We start from the raw sequence: 23,048 nt of genomic DNA, 5'->3' as shown, positions 1-23,048 counted from the left end.
TCACCCAGACCTTACAGAAGTCACGGTATTAACATATTAAAGGAAAGAATGTATCAGTCTGGAAAGGGTTAACAGTATATCCGCTAAAGAAAAGGAGCCTATCTAACTTCAATCCGAGAGGGAATCTCAGCCCTTGGTACCTCAGTCAGTCATTTTGTCAAGGATGGATCTTTGGAGGAGATCTGTAACAATGCACAACATCTAACTCCCCCCAGATCTGAGTCCAGAAGCACCAAACGAGCTTCGGGCTCTAATTTGGTTTCCCGTGTAGATCACTCACATGGAGCCCACTCTGGTCAGGCAACATGAGTTACCTTGTCTATATCACAGTTATATTTCCCATGGTTTGGTTTTATACGTCAGGCTTTGGAGCTCAAATAAAGTGAATTCCCCCTGACAAAACACTTAAGTTTCTGAGTCTGAGTCTTGGTAAATTCACCTAAGGAGAGTGCTAGCTGTAAGGTCTCATGCAGTATGGCTGACCCATCTTGCCTTGAGGTGGTCTCCTGTGCTGAGCCTACCCATCTGAAATTCCTATAGGAGGATAGGATCTCGATCATGGAGGGTCTTAGATCCTAAGTCAGCTTGTTAAATAAATGCATTCAGATCTGTGGAAAACCAAAGAATAAAATATGTGCTAGAATGATCCATGGCTAGCCCTATGGACTGTAATTAAACTCAGGTTTCTGAACCTCTTATCTCTTGCTCTGAGGATTCAATCAGATTCTCTATGTGAGAATACAAACTCCTAGCATGTATTAAGATAAAACATCTTTAATCACAGCTAGTAATTATTAAGAGCTTATTATGTGCACAGCTCTGGTGCCAATCATCTTATTTAATGCTCCCAACAATGTTTTGAAATGAGAACTATTATTTCCATTATACAGAGGAGGGCACTGAAGAACGGAGAGATTAAACAACTTGCCCAAGGTCACAAAGTTAGTGAGTATTGGGGGTGCCTGGATGGCTCAGTCGGTTAAGCGGCTGCCTTTGGCTCAGATCATGATCCCAGGGTCCTGGGATCGAGCCCCATATTGGACTTTAGGCTCAGCAGGCAGTCTGAGTCTGCCTCTCCCCCAGCTTATGCGCTCTCTCAATCTCTTTCTCTCAAATAAATAAATAAATAAATAAATAAATAAATAAATAAAAGCTTTAAAAAGAAAGTAACTATTGAAGACAAGATTCAAACCTAGGCTCTCTGACATAGTCTTGCTCTTGGCCATTGTTCTGTTCTGCTCTCCTTTTTGGTTTTCAATACTAGGCTTTCCTATTGAATCAGAAAAACTGAGGATCATAAAAGTCTTTGTCTCAAGGAACCAAACCCAGAAAATAGTGAAAATGGAAACTCTGCCTTTTGTCTCAGAGTAAATCGGTTCTGCTCACTGGACTTGGGAGAATTCACTTTGTGAAAAAGCCCCAAGTCTAGGGCTTCATCTGAACAATTATATCCACACCAATGAGATTTTTAAAATGTTATACTCCCAGTTTCCTAAACTTTTAATTTTTCTTCAAATTATTAAAGAAATACATTCTTAAGCTAAAGTACATTTTGAAACAGTGTGAATGGGTATATTTTTTTAAAGATTTTATTTATTTATTTGAGAGAGAGAGAATGAGAGATAGAGAGCATGAGAGGGAAGAGGGCCAGAGGGAGAAGCAGACTCCCCGCCGAGCAGGGAGCCCGATGCGGGACACAATCCCGGGACTCCAGGATCATGACCTGAGCCGAAGGCAGTCGCTTAACCAACTGAGCCACCCAGGCGCCCTGAAAGGGTATTAAGTGAAAAATAGGAATATCCATTTCTCTCATGTTCCCCACAATCCTATCCCATTTATTTTTTTTTAAAGATTTTATTTATTTATTCATGAGAGACAGAGAGAGAGAGAGAGAGAGAGAGAGAGAGAGAGAGGCAGAGGGAGAAGCAGGCTCCCAAGGAGCAGGGAGCCCAATCAGGGACTCGATCCCAAGACCCTGGGATCATGACCTAAGCCGAAGGCAGACGCTTAACCATCTGAGCCCCCCAGGCGCCTAATCCTATCCCATTTCTTAGTGTTAACCACTGTTACCAATTGCTTATAGGTACTTCTATAAATGTGTCTAGACATTTACAACTAATATTTTTTATTAATACTACCACACTATATAGGAGATCCTACCTCTGTTTTTTTTTTAACAACACATCTCCCACATAATTTCTACAAATATATATAAATCTATCAAATGCTGCATTGCTTGATAGGCATGGGCAAAACAGGGGCAGATAAGGGAAAGGAAAGGGAAGGAAAAGGGGCGCCTGGGTGGCTCAGTCGGTGGCATGTACGACTCTTGATCAGGTCATGATCTCAGGGTCGTGAACTCAGGGTCCTGAGACTGAGTCCCACATCAGGCTCTGTTCTCAGCAGGGAGTCTGCTTGAGGATTCTCTCTCTCCCTCTTCCTCTGCCCCTCCCCTCCCCCCACCACACACACACTCTCTCTCTCTAAAATAAATAAATAAATCTTAAGGAAAAAAAGGAAAGGAAAGAAAGGAACCAACTTTAATAAATTTGTACAAAGTGTGTTGCAAGATACTTTCAGAATTAAAAGAAAAACTAGAAAGAAGCTATTCTGATTTAGTATACAAAGAGTTTTGAGTTTCATGGTTTAAATTTATTTTAAATTGGAATTCTGTGTTGGGGGAGCACTGTAATGTTTTCAGTGTTTAGGGCTTTAAAGTCCTCAAACTATCTCTGAATCTAACTCATTCTTTTTAATGGCCCCCTCCATTTCACAAGGTACCATATGTATTTAACCAGTCCCTATTAAGGGACATGTACAGAATTTATCATTTATGATTACGAACAACATTGCAATGAACATCTATATATGTATCTGTTCACCCTTGTTTACCTGTATGCATACAACTGTATGGATGACTATAAATTTCTGCAAGTCCAATCCCCCCATTTTATTCTGAGATTTCCTTGACAATTTAAACATTTTCTAGAAGAAAGAAGAGAAAACAGAATTTCGAATGAGAAGATCACAATATGAATTTAGGTTTTGGATAGAGGAGACAGTCCCTTTCATTGCTTTAAAATTGAACTTCAGGAAATCTTGGGAGAACACAAATTTTCTTGTACTTGGTAGAAAAAGTTAAGAGAGTCTTTCACACAGGTGTAGTTGGTGGAGTTTAGAATCTTCCAGGAAAACGTCACCATTCATTCACCAAATGATTCACTGTTTTCATCAGTAAATACTATCATTACACACTTTTCAAGTGGCATGTTTTTCATTTTCACTGTACACAGTAGCCCATAGGTACTAAGAAACAAGGAGAAAAGGCAGGACTCCTCATTAGCATTTTTGTTTGTTTGTTTTTATTACAACAGTCCTGTTGAGATTCATTGGCTTTTTCACTAGGATGTGGTAGGGGCCATTAATTTGGAGCCCTGAGTTGTAAGACAACCTCAAAAATGTGATTCCCTTTTCCTTATTAAGAGATTCTTGTAAAAGTTCATTGAACAGGACCCATTCTAAGACTACTGTTTGTGCTGCCTTCCGCTGAATTCTACTTTAGAACAAATACTCATGATAATGCAAGATCCTATTATGTTTTACAAGCCAGCATCAATCTTTTCCTTGGAGAACATGACACTGTATTAGGCAATTTGGACATACACAGCAGAGGGCAGAATTGGGCTTGGAGTAATTAATTTCTAATTAGTCATCTAAGGGTGTGTGAGCATGAATGCACATGGGCAAATATACTTGTCTTCAAACATTCACCCCGAGCCTCCTTTGTAGATGACACTAGCCCAGCTGTGTGGAAGAGAAAAGCTAAACTGTTAGAATTGCAGAACTCTTAGAATTTCCATAGGTTACCATTTTTCTTACCGTCAAAAGACTTTTTTTCCAGACAGTGAATCCATTTTATATTCATTCCCATTTTGAAACTGGATCACCATGTTGGAACTCCATGTTTCCTGGAGTATTTGCTGTTTTCACAGGGCAAAGAAACCCTAGATCCCCGACTGCCTTGCGAGGAGCGTCTCCCTAAGATTATTCAGTCCTTAGCACATGTAGCTTACCTGATTAGTCGCCATTAAAGCTAATGTAAGACAAATACTCATCCTGTGAGGAGAATGCCTGTAACTTTAATAATGCCCCAGGGAACATGGATGACCTCACACCTCCAACCCAGACATTGTTTAACCCTACCCCACAACTTGTGAATTTCAATTATTTGTTCAGAAGGGCCATTCATAATTGCCTGGTGTAAGCCTGCCTTTAGGATGCAAAGCAGAAGACAATGAAAATGCTACCCTGCGAATTAGGGCAGCAGCACTTAAACATATAAATTAACTAGGCTGCTTTTCACATCTCTCCCTTTCTATTCTGAGAGGTTTCAGTCTGGTGACATCAAAGACAGGATTATGGGAGAAGATAAAAACTTGATCTAATGTCCATGTTTGAAGTCATGAAAGTCCTCCTCTCTCCATGGCAAAATAACCCTCTTCATAACACACACGCACAAAAACCAGGGTCCAGGTGCAAAGGGGTTGGGGGCAGGGTGAGGACGGGGAAGCCTGCACGAAGAGCTTCCCGAGGTTGTAGTAATAACTGGGTGTTAAAGCCCTGCATTGCCAAATGTGCTAATAGATTGTTTGTAGGCTTGGGCGGGCTTTGTTCTGCAAATTAATATGTTAAATCTCTTTTAAGCCCTTGTGATGTTGGGATGGTTCTTTAATGAGATTTTAACTAGGTTTCCCTTACTACCAGCAAAGACCAGAACAAAAATTTTTCTTAGGTGGAAGGGAGAGTGATCTTAAACTTCATCATCATTAACAGATCTTTCCTTTAATGTCATTTGTCAATCAAATTTCTTGCCCCATAACAAACTGTGGTCTTTGCGTCCACCGCACTGCTGGGATATGAAGCATATGTATTCACGTTAACTGATAGGCTTAAAAAAATGTTCTGACAAATAGTTTCTTTGGGGGTGAAAGCTTGCAGGAGGAAAGTATACTATAATTTGAAGACTTTCTCTTACTTGGGAATTCACGGAAATCATTTGAGATGAATAGAAACTTTGGCCCTTTAAAAATACACGCAGCCGTAATGCCTGGCATTGCAGCCTGAAAGATTTATTTTCAAAACTCTGCAAGCTACAACCCCATGACTTTTAAAGTCTTTACTCCTTTAAGCACTAAATCAGCATTCAAGTGGCTGGTTAATCTCCCAAGGGCCAAAATGAAGCGCTCCGGCCTAGTTTATGACAGACTGACTGTTAGAAAACTCTTTCTTAGCACCAAACCTAGTAAGCTTTTGGAAAAATTGCTGGATAGGCTTCTCTCCTCACTTTCTTCTTTGTTCATAATTTGTAGACTCAGGTACACTTGAACCAAAAAAAAGAAAAAAATAAAGGATTTTTTTTGTGGGGAGGGAAGTGGCAGGTATTATGAGTTCGTCTTACAAACTTAGTAGTTTATGTTCAATAACCATGCAAACTCTTATTTCCTCTCTGTATTCCCAGCCTCCTTGGGTGGGAGTCTCAGAATATTTATTACTCCTCTCCATGTACTATGACTGGCACACCTCCAAAGGGAAAAGGCAGTCCATTCTGGACAATGGCTCTGCCTAAAATTGGAAGAAGTCTTTAATCTCCTTGTATTCTTCCAAGTTTAACAGAAAAATTAAACCTCCTAGTCGACCCAAAGGATGGGTCTTTGCTATGTGATAGTTGGTGTGGGTCTCACTGTTTTCTAGAAAAGACAGCCTTAAAGAAGGAAACCAAAGGAGCCCAACAGCTTAGAAGTCTGAGCAGCTGATGACTTTCACCAGCCTCAGTTTTGCCTCCTTACATACTCCTCATTTTATGATTTTATATTTACCTTATACGTTATTTGGTGAAATGTGATAAAGGTCAATCATTTATTCTCTTGAAGAAAATGTGTCAGACTCCTAATTTCTACTTCCAAAGGCACTTGAGAAAGTCATCACATACAAAGCTTGAAAACTCATGCAGACAAGTTAAAAAATGGTCTACAATTAGTTTTTAGAGTATAAGTCACATACTAGAAACTGGTAGAATAGACTCTTCTCTAAGAAATAGTAAAAAAAACTTGCCTTTTGCTCAGTGCTAATATTCACAGATTTCTTTCTTACATCTTCAAAATCCTTTTGTTTTGGACTGATCTTTCAAGGTACAGCCAGACCTATGTAATTTCTATTTTCCTCAACACCCTCCATGGCTGGTATACCATGAATCACCATGCCTTGAGTGTTGACTATCTCATGGCCCCAGGTAAATGCTCAGCCTCTGTAGACAATTCTGTTGGGAACCCACGGTTGTGATGTGTGTCTGTATGCCCTATTGTCAAATCACAACCATGGGTCATGCATTCTTTCCCAGATGACCTATATACCAGCATACACAGCCCCACAGTATTTCTTCTAGTTCTGGTGCTTGATCTTTGCTAATCAGTAAGAATGAGAGAAGATGCATGATGAGTTTTCTATACTTCTTGAATCATCGGAATAGGTCTGAGATGTAAGAACTTGAACCAGAGTGACTGAGAGGAGAGCTTCTGGACTTCCTAATTATCATAGAGTTAGATCTTCCATTAGGACACCTTCTTCTAGTCGGCTTTCTGGCATTATTGCTACTGTGTAAATTCCTGCGGCATTAAAGTCAAAGGTTTTCATTTCCTGATGGGGTTCTAGAGATCTTGGTGGGTGATTTCCAGGACACTGAAGGAGGGAGCAACTCTAATTCTCAAGAGGTACTTGAAGGTCCTTGTAGCATGGTAGTTCAGGGTGGCCCTGCTGAATATTTTATGGTGGTGATGGGGTTGCTTGAGATGTTCTTGAGTCAGCTCAGTTCTTGGAACAGGTCTCAGTGAAAGTGACTGTTTGATTGTTTAACATGTTCTCCATACCCTGAATTGCTGATTATGCAACTTTCATGCTCTCATTTTTCCCAGTTCTCAACCTATCAGAAGCTGAAAGACCACGTAAAGTACATTCCATGCCAGATGTGTGGAAAGGAGTAGGACTGGTAGTCAGAGCTCCTGGAACTTCAGCTGAGAAACAGCAGTTATCACTAATAACATTTGCCTAGCTCGCTGATTCTGTGTGTTTCTTGTCCACATCATCAGCCATTGAGGGAAAGGCATTGAAATATCCAGTTACAATTGCAGAATTATCTGTTTCTCCTCTTGATTATATCATTTTTGCTTTATATATTTTGGGGTTCTATGCATTTGTTTTGAATAGCAAACATTGTTTTCTTAAGGTTATATTACCAATGTTATTGGAAAAAGCAGACTCAAGTGTAGGAACCTTGGCAAAGGCACTAATATCAATTAGAAATTGATGATAATTGTTATCAAAAAAGAACATTTGTGTGACTGCCACTGTTTCCATCAATAAAAGGGGCTACCTTTTATATAACGTCTAAAGATACGAACTATGAATCCATTTACTTCATTATCCTCTTAATGAAAAGGGATAAAATTGAATCTACACCTCACACTCTGTATTATCTTTATGTGTAAGAAAGGAGGGAAAATATGAATGCATATATGTAGTTCCTTAAGTTTGCAAAATGAAATTCCAGAAAGATAAATCAGAAACGAATAAAAATAGTTACCTATGGGAATGGAAGGGAGAGGAATGGGAAGTGAGATTTCTCTTAATTATATCTTTTCATAGACTCTTTTTTTTAGAGAGAGAGAGCACACAAGTGAATGCATGTGCAAGTTGAGGGGAGGGGCAGAAGGAGAGGGAGAGAATCTTAAGCAGACTGGGTGTGGAGCCCCATGGTGGGACTCAAGGTGGCGCTCAATCTCACGACACTGAGATCATGACCCTGAGATCATGACTTAAGCCAAAATCAAGAGTCAGCCACTTATCGGACTGAGCAACCCAAGCAACCCTTCATATACTTTTTTTTTTTTGCTGCTTTATTGAAGGCGATTAGCATGTGAAAGCTGTACATATTTAATATATAAAACTTGATGAATTTGGGGTAAGTATATCTATGGAACCACCACCATCAAGGCTATAAATATATCCAAAACCTCCCAAAGTTTCTTCCCACCCCCTTCATGATGATGATGATGTGTGTAATAAGATTACTTAACATAAAAGATCTACCATCTTAGCAAATTTTGAATATGCAATACAGTATTGTAGCTATGGGTACTAGACTATCTAGTAGAGATCTTACTTACTTATCTTTCTTTTTTTTTAAAGATTTTATTTATTTATTTGACAGAGAGAGACACAGCGAGAGAGGGAACACAAGCAGGGGGAGGGGGAGAGGGAGAAGCAGGCTTCCCGCCGAGCGGGGAGCCCGATGCGAGGCTCGATCCCAGGACCTGGAGTCATGACCTGAGTCGAAGGCAGACGCTTAATGACTGAGCCACCCAGGTGCCCCTTACTTATCTTGAATAACTGAAACTTCGTACTCTTTGACCACCATCTCCCCATTTTCTACTCTCCCTAAACCCTTGATAATCATTCTACTCTCTGCTTCTATGAATTGGACTATTTTAGATTCTACCTATAAATGAGATTATTCGCTATTTGTCTTTCTAAGTCTGGTTTATTTTATTCAGAGTCCTCCAGATCCATCCATGTTGTTGCAAATGGCAGGATTTCTTTCTTTTGTTAAGTGCAGAATAATATTCCAATTTATGTATATACTGCATTATCTTTTTTCTTTTTTAAATTTTTTATTGTTATGTTAATCACCATATATTACATCATTAGTTTTTGATGTAGTGTTCCATGATTCATTGTCCATAACACCCAGTGCTCCACGCAGAATGTGCCCTCTTTAATACCCATCACCAGGCTAACCCATCCCCCCACCCTCCTCCACTCTAGCACCCTCAGTTTGTTTTTCAGGGTCCATCGACTCTCATGGTTCGTCTCCCCCTCAGACTTACTCCCCTTTATTCTTCCCCTCCTGCTATCTTCTTCTTTTTCTTTTTTCTTAAAATATGTTGCATTATTTGTTTGAGAAGTACAGATCTGTGATTCAACAGTCTTGCACAATTCACAGCGCTCACCATAGCACATACCCTCCCCAATGTCTATCACCAGCCACCCCATCCCTCCCACCCTCCACCACTCCAGCAACCCTCAGTTTGTTTCCTGAGATTAAGAATTCTTCATATCAGTGAGGTCATATGATACATGTCTTTCCCTGATTGACTTATTTCACTCAGCATAACACCCTCCAGTTCCATCCACGTTGTGGCAAATGGCAAGATCTCATTCCTTTTGATGGCTGCATAATATTCCATTGTGTATATATACCACCTCTTCTTTATCCATTCATCTGTCGATGGACATCTTGGCTCTTTCCATGGTTTGGCTATTGTGGACATTGCTGCTATAAACATTGGGGTGCACGTACCCCTTTGGATCCCTACATTTGTACCTTTGGGGTAAATACCCAGTAGTGCAATTGCTGGATCGTATGGTAGCTCTATTTTCAACTGTTTGAGGAACCTCCATACTGTTTTCCAGAGGGGTTGCACCAGCTTGCATTCCCACCAACAGTGTAGGAGGGTTCCCCTTTCTCCACATCCCTGCCAACATCTGTCGTTTCCTTACTTGTTAATTTTAGCCATTCTGACGGGTGTGAGGTGGTATCTCATTGAGGTTTTGATTTGGATTTCCCTGATGCCGAGCGATGTGGAGCACTTTTTCATGTGCCTGTTGGCCATTTGGACGTCTTCTTTGGAAAAATGTCTGTTCATGTCTTCTGCCCATTTCTTGAATGGATCATTTGTTCTTTGGGTGTTGAGTTTGATAAGTTCTTTATAGATTTTGGATACTAGCCCTTTATCTGATATGTCATTTGCAAATATTTTCTCCCATTCTGTCGGTTGTCTTTTGGTTTTGTGGACTGTTTCTTTTGCTGTGCAAAAGCTTTTTATCTTGATGAAGTCCCAATAGTTCATTTTTGCCCTTGCTTCCCTTGCCTTTGGCGATGGTTCTAGGAAGAAGTTGCTGCGGCTGAGGTCGAAGAGGTCGCTACCTGTGTTCTCCTTCAGGATTTTGATGGACTCCTGTCTCACGTTTAGGTCTTTCAACCATTTGGAGTCTATTTTTGTGTGTGGTGTAAGGAAATGGTCCAGTTTCATTCTTCTGCATGTGGCTGTCCAATTTTCCCAACACCATTTGTTGAAGAGACTGTCTTTTTGCCATTGCACATTCTTTCCTGCTTTGTCGAAGATGAGTTGACCATAGAGTTGAGGGTCCATTTCTGGGCTCTCTATTCTGTTCCATTGATCTACGTGTCTGTTTTTGTGACAGTACCATACTGTCTTGATGATGACAGCTTTGTGATAGAGCTGGAAGTCCGGAATTGTGATGCCACCAGCTTTGCTTTTTTTTTTTTTTTCAATACTCCTCTGGCTATGCGGGGTCTCTTCTGGTTCCATACAAATTTTAGGATTATTTGTTCCATTTCTTTGAAAAGAGTGGATGGTATTTTGATGGAGATTGCATTGAATGTGTAGATTGCTCTAGGTAGCATTGACATCTTCAAATGTTGATTCTCCCAGTCCATGAGCATGGAACGTTTTTCCATTTCTTTGTGTCTTCTTCAATTCTTTCATGAGTATTTTATAGTTTTCTGAGTACAGATCCTTTGCCTCTTTGGTAAAATTTATTCCTAGGTATCTTATGGTTTTGGGTGCAATTGTAAATGGGATCGACTCCTTGATTTGTCTCTCTTCTGTCTTGTTGGTGTATAGGAATGCCACTGATTTCTGTGCATTGATTTTATATCCTGCCACTTTACTGAATTCCTGTATGAGTTCTAGCAGTTTTGGGGTGGAGTCTTTTGGGTTTTCCACATACAGTATCATATCATCTGCAAAGAGTGAGAGTTTGACTTCCTCTTTGCCAATTTGGATGCCTTTGATTTCTTTTTGTTGTCTGATTGCTGTGGCTAGGACTTCTAATACTATGTTGAATAGCAGTGGTGAGAGTGGACATCCCTGCCACGTTCCTGACCTCAGGGGAAAAGCTCTCAGCTTTTCCCCATTGAGAATGATATTCACTGTAGGTTTTTCATAGATGGCTTTTATGATATTGAGGTAGGTACCCTCTATCCCTATACTCTGAAGAGTTTTGATCAAGAAAGGATGCTGTACTTTGTCAAATGCTTTTTCTGCATCTATTGAGAGGATCATATGATTCTTGTTCTTTCTTTTGTTAATGTATTGTATCACGTTGATTGATTTGCGGATGTTGAACCAACCTTGCAGCCCAGGGATAAATCCCACTTGGTCGTGGTGAATAATCCTTTCAATGTACTCTGGGATCCTATTGGCTAGTATTTTGGTGAGAATTTTTGCATCCATGTTCATCAAGGATATTGGTCTGTAATTCTACTTTTTGATGGGGTCTTTGTCTGGTTTTGGGATCAAGGTAATGCTGGCCTCATAAAATGAGTTTGGAAGTTTTCCTTCCATTTCTATTTTTTGGAACAGTTTCAGAAGAATAGGTATTAATTCTTCTTGAAATGTCTGATAGAATTCCCCTGGGAAGCCATCTGGCCCTGGGCTTTTGTTTGTTGGGAGATTTTTGATGACTGCTTCAATTTCCTTAGTGGTTATAGGTCTGTTCAGGTTTTCTATTTCTTCCTGGTTCAATTTTGGTAGTTGATACATCTCTAGGAATGCACCCATTTCTTCCAGGTTATCTAATTTGCTCGCATAGAGTTGCTCATAATATGTTCTTATAATTGTTTGTATTTCTTTGGTGTTGGTTGTGATCTCTCCTCTTTCATTCATGATTATGTCGATTTGGGTCATTTCTCTTTTCTTTTTGATCAGTCTGGCCAGGGGTTTATCAATCTTGTTAATTCTTTCAAATAACCAGTTCCTAGTTTCGTTGATCTGTTCTACTGTTCTTTTGGTTTCTAGTTCATTGATTTCTGCTCTGATCTTTATTATTTCTCTTCTCCTGCTGGGTTTAGGCTTTCTTTGCTGTTCTTTCTCCAGCTCCTTTAGGTGTAGGGTTAGGTTGTGTATTTGAGACCTTTCTTGTTTCTTGAGAGAGAAAGGCTTGTATTTCTATATACTTTCCTCTTAGGACTGCCTTTGCTGCATCCCAAAGATTTTGAACTGTTGTGTCTTCATTTTCATTGGTTCCCAGGAATTTTTTTTAATTCTTCTTTAATTTCCTGTTGACCCATTCATTCTTTAGTAGGATGCTCTTTAGCTTCCATGTATTTGAGTTCTTTCCGACTTTCCTCTTGTGACTGAGTTCTAGTTTTAAAGCATTGTGGTCCGAAAATATGCAGGGAATGATCCCAATCTTTTGGTGCTGGTTGAGATCTGATTTGTGACCTAGGATGTGATCTATTCTGGAGTATGTTCCATGGGCACTAGAGAAGAATGTGTATTCTGTTGCTCTGGGATGGAATGTTCTGAATATATCTGTCAAGTCCATTTGGTCCAGTGTGTCATTTAAAGTCTTTATTTCCTTGTTGATCTTTTGCTTAGATGATCTGTCCATTTCAGTCAGGGGGGTGTTGAAGTCCCCCACTATTATTGTATTGTTGTCAATATGTTTCTTCGCTTTTGTTATTAATTGCCTTATATAATTGGCTGCTCCCACGTTAGGGGTATAGATATTTACAATTGTTAGATCTTCTTGTTGGATAGACCCTTTAAGTAGGATATAGTGTCCTTCCTCATCTCTTATTATAGTCTTTGGTTTAAAATCTAATTTGTCTGATATAAGGATTGCCACCCCAGCTTTCTTTTGGTGTCCATTAGCATGGTAAATGGTTTTCCACCCCCTCACTTTCAATCTGGGGGTGTCTTTGGGTCTAAAATGAGTCTCTTGCAGAGAGCATATTGATGGGTCTTTTTTTTTATCTGATCTGATAGCCTGTGTCTTTTGATTGGGGCATTTAGCCCATTTGCATTCAGGTAACTATTGAAAGATACGAATTTAGTGCCATTGTATTAGCCTGTAAGGTGACTGTGACTGTATATTGTCTGTGTTCCTTTCTGGTCTATGTTGCTTTTAGGCTCTTTCTTTTCTTAGAGGACCCCTTTCAATATTTCTTGGAGGGCTGGTTTTGTGTTTGTAAATTCCATTAGTTTTTGTTTGTCCTGGAAGCTTTTTATGTCTCCTTCAATTTTCAATGAGATCCTAGCTGGATATAGTATTCTTGGCTGCATATTTTTCTCATTTAGTGCTCTGAAGATATCATGCCAGTCCTTTCTGGCCTGCCAGGTCTCTGTATGTAGGTCTGTTGCCAATCTAATGTTTCTACCATTGTACGTTACATATCTCTTGTCCCGAGCTGCTTTCAGGATTTTCTCTTTGTCTCTGAGACTCGTAAATTTTACTATTAGATGTCGGGTTGTTGACCTTTTTTTTATTGATTTTGAGGTGGGTTCTCTGTGCCTTCTGGATTTTGATGCCGGTGTCCTTCCCCAGATTAGGGAGGTCCTCTGCTATAATTTGCTCCAATATACCTTCTTCCCCTCTCTCTCTTTCTTCTTTTTCTGGGATCCCAATTATTCTAATATTGTTTTGTCTTATGGTATCACTTATCTCTTGAATCCTGCCCTCATGATCCAGTAGTTGTTTCTCTCTCTTTTTCTCAGCTTTTTTGTTTTCCATCATTTGGTCTTCTATATCACTAATTCTCTCTTCTGCCTCATTTATCTTAGCAGTTAGAGGCTCCATTTTTGATTGCACCTCATTAATAGCCTTTTTGATTTCGACTTGGTTAGATTTTAGTTATTTTATGTCTTCAGAAAGGATTTCTCTTAATGTTGTCCATGCTTTTATCAAGCCCATCTAGTATCTTTAAAATTGTCATTCTGAACTCTAGTTCTAACATCTTACTGATGTCCATATTGATTAGGTCCCTGGCAGTCAGTACTGCCTCTTGTTCTTTTTTTTGAGGTGATTTTTCCATCTTGTCATTTTATCCAGATGAGAATAGATGAATGAGAGAACAAAATGCTAACAGGGTAACAATGACCCCAGAAAATATAAAGAAATCATAAGAGACCTTCCAGAAAGTGGTCACTTTTCTGTTCAGAGAGTTGCTGCTATTCTTTTCTTTGATCTCCTGTTGAGTTCATAGGTGTTCAGAATGGTTTGATCCCTATCTAGCTGAATTTCTGGGACCAGACGAAATTTAGGTCTCCTACTCCTCCACCATCTTGCTCCTCAGGCCTTAATTCTTTAAATGATTGGTAACATTCACTAGTAAAGCCATCCTGAGTCTGTATTTTTAATTTAAATTAATTTAAATTTAATTTTTATTTTTAATTTAAAACATTTTAATTTTGGTAAAATACATATAACATAAAATTTACCATCTTAACTATTTTTAAATGTATAGTTCAGTAGTGTTAACTATTTTCACATTGTTATGCATTCACTATTCAAAATTCTTTTCATCTTGAAAAACTAAGACTATATCCATTAAACAACTTTTTTTATTTTTTTATTTTTTATTTTTTTAAGATTTTATTTATTTATTTGAGAGAGAGAGAGAGAATAAGAGATATAGAGCACGAGAGGGAAGAGGGTCAGAGGGAGAAGCAGACTCCCTGCTGAGCAGGGAGCCCGATGTGGGACTCGATCCCGGGACTCCAGGATCATGACCTGAGCCAAAGGCAGTCGCTTAACCAACTGAGCCACCCAGGCGCCCCACAACTTCTTTTTTTAAAAAAAGATTTTATTTATTTATTTGACAGAGAGAGACACGGCGAGAGAGGGAACACAAGCAGGGGGAGTGGGAGAGGGAGAAGCAGGCTTCCCGCCAAGCAGGGAGCCCGATGCGGGGCTTGATCCTAGGACCCTGGGATCATGACCTGAGCCAAAGGCAGACACTTCATGACTGAGCCACCCAGGCACCCCTCCATTAAACTTCTCATTCTCCCCTCCCCCAAATTCCAGCAACTATTATTATGCTTTCTCTTTGATGAATTTTTTACTTTAGGTACACCTCATATAAGTGGACTCATACAGTATTTATTTTTTTGTGACTGGCTTATTTCACTTATCATAATGTCTTCGAGGTTCATCCATGTAACATATGTCAGAATTTCCTTCCTCTTTAAGGCTGAATAATATTCTATAGTGGGAATGTACCACATTTTTTTTCTTCATTCATCCATCAGTGGGCACTTGGTTCATTCTACCTTTTGGCTACTGTGAATTATGTTACTATGAATATGGGTGTACAAATATCTGTTTGAGTTCTTGCTTTCAATTTTTTTGGGTATATGTCTTTTCATATACTTTAAACTTTGAACTCTATAAGCATTCTTTATATAGAAAGGTAAAATCAATTAAAAAGAAAAACTCTAAAATTGAAATCAAACCCCCAAATTAAAAGCACATGAACCTATTAAGTTGATGTCATAACCACATGGAGAAAAATAATGATTTCAAACTCTATACAAGAATGAAAGCCAGTATATGGAAGGATCATCAATGGATTAAAAGCCATTAAATGACAAGATGTAGTGGAACAGTGTATTTGAATGATGCCTACGTATAATCCCACAGATTTCTTGTTAATTTCAAAGAGAAAGAAATTTTTTTTTTTTTTTTTTGGAGAGAGTGTGTGTGAGCGTGAGCTGGGGGTGGGGCAGGGGGAAAGAGAAAGAATCCTAAGCAGACTCCATGCCCAGCACAGAGGCCAACACTCAATCTCACAACCCTGAGATCATGACCTGAGCCAAAATCAAGAGTTGTATACTTATCCTACTGAGCTACCCAGGTGCCCCAAGAAATATCTTTACAAAGCCAAGATCTCATGTTAGATTAGAAAGAATGACACTCCTGACATCATGTACCCCAAGCCTGAAAGCATTGTCTATAAAGTACCTCTGCCAAAATCTTTTCAAACCCTTGAACTTCCCAGTTTATAGGAATTATAAGGGCTAGAGGAACAAGTTAATGACTCGAAGAGTAAGCAAACACATACAGAATGTGAAACATCATACAAAAACTTCTCAGTTTCCTTAAAATGTTGGTGTCACACACAAAAAAGGACAGATAGGGAAAGATTCCTTTAGAATAAAAAATACCAAAGTGATACAACAAGCAAATGCAATGCATATACATTGTCTTAATACTAATTTAAAAAAAATCAACCATAAGAAACAAGTTTGAAACAAATGGGGAAATATGAATTTGGACTGAGTATTATATGATATTAGAGCAATAATGTTAATTTTCTTAGATATGTTAAGGGTATGTGATTATGTAAGAGGATGTTCTTAACTACATTATTAAGTAGTGAAGGGTCATTGTAAATAAGTATGTTTAAATATGCCAAAATATGTTTACAATGAGGTAGCAGGTATATGGGTGTTGAATCTAGGTGGTGATGGGTCGATGGCAGTCCACTGTACTATTTTTAAAATACTTTCATCTTCTCTGTATATTTAAAATTTTGTATAATATACAGTTGAAAAAAGTAAAAGATCGAGTTTTGAGAATAAGCACAAAAGACTATATACAGATCGCCTGCAGAGGCTCCACATTGAAACTCCACATCAGGGGAGTGTCTCAGTTGAGCTGTAGAGAGGGAACTTGAGACCTAGTGATGGATCTTCTTCCCCCAAAAAAGAGACAGGATTCAGTGACTAAGTTTTAATTCTAGGCCCCCAAGCAAAAGGTTCAGAAAGGGACCTTTTCACCTTTGCTAATCATAAATTAATCAGCTCTCCAGTGGTGAGAAGGCCCCCTTCTCTATGCACCCACTCCCCACTCCCCAGTGTTTATGCCTAGAGCAAGAATGAGACATTTTATAAAACACAGAGAAGCTCTTAGAGAAGATGATATGGTTACTTAGTTGGTAGTGATGAATAGAACACTGGCATAATAATAATCTGTGAAATTTTTAATGATGATTAATACTTTTTCCTTTATTGAGTGGAGTGGTTGGTAGGATAGTGGTTAAGATAGTGGGCTGTGAGTTAGACTGCCTGGGTTCAACACTGGACTGTGCCACTTAGCCCCTGTGTGAAATAGGAACGATCTAAACTATTTTCTATACTTGTAAATAAGGAGAACACCCATCTCAGCATCATATGAGAATTAAAAAATGATAAATAATTCATGCAGTATTGTTAGCACAGTACCTAGCAGAGAGTAAGACCAAAAATGTTACTGATGATGATGATGATGATTACTCACAGAAGGGAAGTGAACATTTAGGAACAAGTTGAAAGGTAGACTTCTACTGGGGCTGCAGAAGATGCATAGGCAAAAAGTAAATTTTTGGCTACTCAGTAACTTAAATCAGATTTACTCTGAATTTAACTATTTCCATGAGTTTCCTGAGAAATCTTTCAGCACGCATCTGGCACCACCTATCCATCTCCAGATCCCCAGGAAAGCTGGGATCAGGAGCTGGAGAGAGCTAAGAATGCCATCTGTCCTTGGTCACTGTAGAACAGTGCCACTGTTTCACTGGTTTGGTGTCTACAAAGCAAGGTGGTAACCTCTCTCAGTGGTAGTGCTCCTTCCCAGCAGATGCTGAAATGTAAAACCATTATTCAATCAGCTGATGGTCCTTGAAAAACAAAAGCTTTCCTTAAATATGTCTTTTTCATTTCTTGCCTGAGACACTGTGTCAAATGTTTTGTGGTTCTGGCCAGTTGAGATGTCATTTCACTGATGATATACCAGGCACTCAAAGACACCACTTGAACTTCTAAATTTACTTAACATATTTTTTTAAAAATTATAAGTGACCACTGACACCCATACATTTCAGAGACTGGTGAGGTTTTGTTTGAGGTGGAAATCACTTAGTAAAAATTTTTAATGTAAGGGTTATCTTAAAATCTGAGACCTCTCTACTTGGCCACTAGCCTTTGAACTTCTGAAGATGTCTTTGGTAGATGATGAAATCTATGGAAATCATTGATGATGAAATAAGACTTCTCCTTGTGAATCATGTAAGAATTTAACGCTTATATAAAAACGAACTTTTTAACGAAAGTTTAGGATCACCAAGAATGGCAATTCTGTGATCCTTAGACTGTGGAAAGCCTGATTATAAATCCAAATTGAGTAGGACTGCCTCTTTATAACTGTTTTGCTAGAGAAAGATGGGTTATATATGATAGAAATAATAAGAAAGCTGCTTTTTAAAAATTATGAAGAGGGCGCCTGGGTGGCTCAGTTCGTTAAGCAACTGCCTTCGGCTCAGGTCATGATCCTGGAGTCCTGGGATCGAGTCCCACATCGGTCTCCCTGCTCTCCCAGGGAGTCTGCTTCTCCCGCTGACCCCCCCCCCCTCATGTGCTCTCTCTCTCTCTCATTCCCTCTCTCAAATAAATAAAATCTTTAAAAAATAAAAATAAAAATTATGAAGAGTGCTTACATCAATACAATATAATTACTATAAAATAAGCTGCTAATTTTGTACACAATGTCCTTTCTTTTCAACAGCTATAGATTTAGAGTCTGGCTTCTCTCAAGTGTCCTACATTAAGAAAGTATTTTTTGTATAATCAATGGTATCAAATGGTATCATTTGAAGGCTAGTTGTATATTACACTTAAAATTTTCTTTTGTCTGCCTTTCACACCCCAATCAGAATGCTGCTGGTAATTCTACTTCAAGAAGAGAAAGAAAACTTATAAATGAGTTTATTATATCATGGCTTTGGCCACAAATCCAGTAAAACCTGTTTCAGTGTAAATACAGACAATTCCTATATTTTCAAACTTAATTTTGAAGATGAATGTTTATAAGAAACTTTGACAATACTAGATTTGAAAGCCTTGAAAGACTAGATTTGAAAGACTATATTTTCAAACTTAATTTTGAAGATGAATGTTTATAAGAAACTTTGACAATGCTAGATTTGAAAGCCTTATATTCCAAACCAGGATGGGTTAGGCCAATATCTTTTCATCTAAGCAATTGAAGAGTAAAACCCTTAAGACAGACATAGCTTTTTTTTTTTTTTTTGGTGTTTTTCTGTAAAAGACAAATACTACAATAAAGTACCAAATTAAGCCTGAAACTCTGTTTCCTAATAGTTTTGGGTGACTGTAGTTCAATCACATAACTATGTGCTTTGTTCTCGAACTGCTACTGCTGATTTTTTTGAATTATAGCTAGAAGTCTAAGCCTCTGCAACAATAGAGTCTCTGATGATTTAAATGCAGCAGTTAGGAAATTCAGCTGAATCTGCTTCTTTTTGGTATCAATAAAAAGTTTGTACTCAATGTCTGCCATTTTGGCCAATAAACGAATTTGAACTGATGATGTAAAGTCCATTCTAAGTCAAATAAGGGTACTATGTAATGCTAACCTCTTCAGAGTTTTCAACTCCATAATATTTCTATGAGCTATAGTAAGGTCTTGATTAAAAATCCAGTCCTGAATGTTGGCAAAATCATACTTCAGGTGGTGTTCCATACACATGTATACATTTCTGTCCTATCCCTCTCCCAAAAACCATATTGGTGCTCCATAAGTCATGAAGAGCCCTTCACATACCTCTTACTGGAAAGAATTACAAGTGCTTTCAGTCCATCTTCACTTATGGCAACTTTCTTTTCTCTTATGGCATGTCTTACATAGGAACAATGAGTTCCGGAGTCAGAGGACTAACTTGGAACATTATATACCAGGACTGTAATGCAAGGATAATCTTCAACTGATAGTTACAGATGAGGTAAAATATGGATTCTTCATAAATTTCTCACTTACTCTACTTCAACTATTCTGAGCATCTTGAGTCATGGCATTAGTTAGCCTCTAATTTTAAGTCTTTCTTAGACATTGTCCGGGTCAGGTAAAGTACAGGATTGGTCCTGGAATGATATCTATTACTCCAAGAGCAAGTTGTTGATTTTTTTTTTTTTTTTTTTTAGTCTCTGTATAATTGCTTAGCATGGGCTAGGATTGTGGCTGTCTTTCCTATCCTTGGAGGGCAATCAAACTTCATTGACAAGTTTTTGAATGGTTCTCAGGGTGTCCTGATGAGAAATGTGGCTGGTATTTTTCAAGCCAGGTCAGTTTTCTACTTTGTCTGCCATGGGGGTAACTAGCTCTGGGGCTCCAAGGGGAATTATTATATCCCCAGCCTGTTTGTACAGCTACTAATGAAAATCTGACTCTGGAAGGTTCACATTAGTGTTGTTACATATTTAGAAACATTTATTATTATATAGTACTGGTGGTTCACAGTCATTGTAAAAAAAAAAAAAAAGTTATATTGATAACCAAACAGAAAATACCTCTCCTGAAAGCCTACTGCCCGGAGACTGCCATCCTTCCAAAATTTTCCAAATAACAGTTGACTAATATTCTCATACTGTTCTATTACCTTCTTTTTCTACCAACATATCATGAACATCTATTAAAAATGAATATGCATGATAATTTTCACGGGTATATAACATTCCCTTGGGTCACAACTACTAATAACTAAGACTTATTGGGAGCTAATAGTCAAGTGTCTGATCAACTAATATGTAGCTGTCTACCTTGAGGAAAGTGACTACTATGACTTCAGAGAAGTCCTGCCCCTCACTTTCCTGGGGTCACCCTCCCAGTATTTATCATGACTTTCTGCCCATCCATCAGAACACAATGGCAAAGGTATTTCCAAGTTTGGCTCCAGAAACTTCTGTCAAAATAAGACATAAATTAAAGTAACCGTAAAATTTAATGATTTATTTCATTTATTCTATTTTTCCATCTTGATTTATTTCTTTAAAAGATTTTATTTATTTTTTGTCAGAGAGAGAGCACAAGCAGAGGGAGCAGCAGACAGAAGGAGAAGGAGAAGTAGACTCCTCACTGAGCAGGGAGCCTGACACGGGACTAGATCCCAGGACCCTGGGATTCTGACCGGAGCTGAAGGCAGACGCTTAATCAACTGAGCCACCCAGGCGCCCCTCCATCTTGATTTATTTAAAATGATTTATTTATTCTATTTTTCCATCTTGAGTTATGCCCTGTTCAGTTGTCCAGTCTAGCTCTCTAGGAATATTATGTGAGTACAGCACCAGAGCATAGCACAAATAATGCAACACCAACAATACAAACGTCCCCAAGTTTGAACACTATTAGGGGAGAATCTGTTTCTTTGAATTTACCAGCTTCTAGAGGTATTCCTTGGCTCATGACCCCCTTTATCCTTCTTCAAATCCAGCAATGTTGTATCCCTCTGATGAATCTTCTATCGTCACATCTTCTGATCACAGCTGGGAATGCTTCTCTACTTTGAAGGACCCAACTGATTAGATAATCCAAAATAATCTCCCTATCTCAAAGTCCTTAACTTGATCATATCTGCAAGTTTGCTTCTGCCACATAAGGTAACAGTCACAGGTACCAGGAATTAGGACATAAACATCTGGAGGAACCATTATTCTGCCTATTATAATGGCCATGAAGAGCATGTAGCTGCAGTGAAAATATGCTTATTGTATAATGTCCAGGGGAAAAAATATTACATATACCTTATTATTATTATTATTTCTGCTATATAATGATAAGTACTTTTATGAAATAAAACACAGTAAAAATAAGACAAGAGGTAATCATACCAAATGGAACTCAAAAGACACAAACTGGCAGTGAAAGTGAGTGATCTCACTGGTTTGGAGAACTGATATGCACCTTGAAAAATTCCTTCCACATGAAATATTAATGTGTTTTTTTCTTCTAAAAGCTACTGTGCCTCAAGGCTTCAGGTGTTTCTTCTGCTCAGGTCAACTACAGGAATTTTCTAAACTTTGGTGGGTTTAAAACTGAGATAAGTTTTTAGAAAGCAAGCTGCAATTTTTTTTAAGCAATTGGGAATTTGTGTTATTTACGTTACTTTAAAACCTCTCTGCCTTGTGAACTATGGTCCATGGGGAAAACAACAAAAACTTGCATCACTTAAAAACTTCACTATGAACAAGGACACTTTCAGTTCCAAATGATCCTCATTGCCTTTTAACATCTAGATTAGCTAATTTCTTTGAGCTGTAAAATTTGAACAATCAATTTAAAAAAAAAGAAAAAGAAGAGAAAGTAAATATAAACTATGAGGAATTGTAGGGACCCAGATGAAGGTATCAGTTGCCCAGGTGCTTTTATTTGTCTGGTTTAATTTGTTCTGTGTGTCACACAAAAATGTGGCTCTCATTTCCAAATGACAAGTGTAATGGAGTGCTTTGTGAAAAACAACTGCGTTATAAATAGCACTTTATGAGAGAATCTCACTGACAACTCATAGTTATCAGACAAAATACTTTATACAAGTAGAAAACTTAACAAATATTTTAAAAACATACATTTGGGGGAGGAGGTAGCTTTGAACTTGATGAAGTCTCTGACGCTATCCTCATTTTAGCGCAACTCTAGGAGTTGAGTGGATTAGAACTTGGGAGAATGCATGTAGGGGGTACTTCAGATACAGTCCTATTCTGGGACATCCTGCTAAGACTCAGGTCATCTACCTCTCTGGAGGGGGAGTAGAGCTTTTGAACTATTTTAGGAAATTTTTTCATGGACAGCTCTTGGCATAGAGTAGGGCCTCAAGGAACATTAGCTGAATAGAAATCTAAATTTGAAATGATCATCTTCCCAGTAGAAATGCAGCACCTCAAGATATTATAATGGTTTAATCTGTAGTGGTCACAAGTACAGACTTCATCACCGAGTATGAACCAATATCTAATGACTTTCTACTGCCTCTCCCTCAACAGAGTTTTGTGTTGTTTTCTCTGCTTCTGCCAATTTCCTATTGTATTCCTTCCTTGCCATTACAGTAGTCAGTGGCACTTGGGGGAATTCTGTCCTTTATGGATAATTCTCATCATCAGAAAGATTGCTGACCCTTTGTTTGGTCATCAGATAATGGAGCTGGGGAGTGAAGCCCAGCCCAGGGTGACTACAGAAGTTGAGGAAACCTCAAGCTGCTATCTCATTCAGTGATTATGCATGATGTCACACATAAGTAAGAGTTAAATTTCATAACTTAGATTCTGCTAGAAAAACTTCATAATTTATCAATCAACGATAAA

The 23,048-nt window shown here is 38.5% G+C and overlaps 1 pseudogene; it reads right to left on the bottom strand.

Annotated features, from left to right (window-relative positions):
• Positions 1-19,110: 19,110 nt before the first annotated feature.
• Positions 19,111-22,370, bottom strand: LOC114198751 (replication factor C subunit 5 pseudogene; annotated as a pseudogene).
• Between the last annotated feature and the right edge of the window lie 678 nt (positions 22,371-23,048).

The sequence above is a fragment of the Eumetopias jubatus genome, unplaced genomic scaffold, assembly GCF_037043125.1.
Source record: "Eumetopias jubatus isolate StellerSeaLion01/CBP00866 unplaced genomic scaffold, mEumJub1_p1.0 scaffold_15, whole genome shotgun sequence".
Taxonomy (NCBI): Eukaryota; Metazoa; Chordata; class Mammalia; order Carnivora; family Otariidae; genus Eumetopias; species Eumetopias jubatus.
This window is presented reverse-complemented; position numbering and strand designations above follow the sequence as displayed.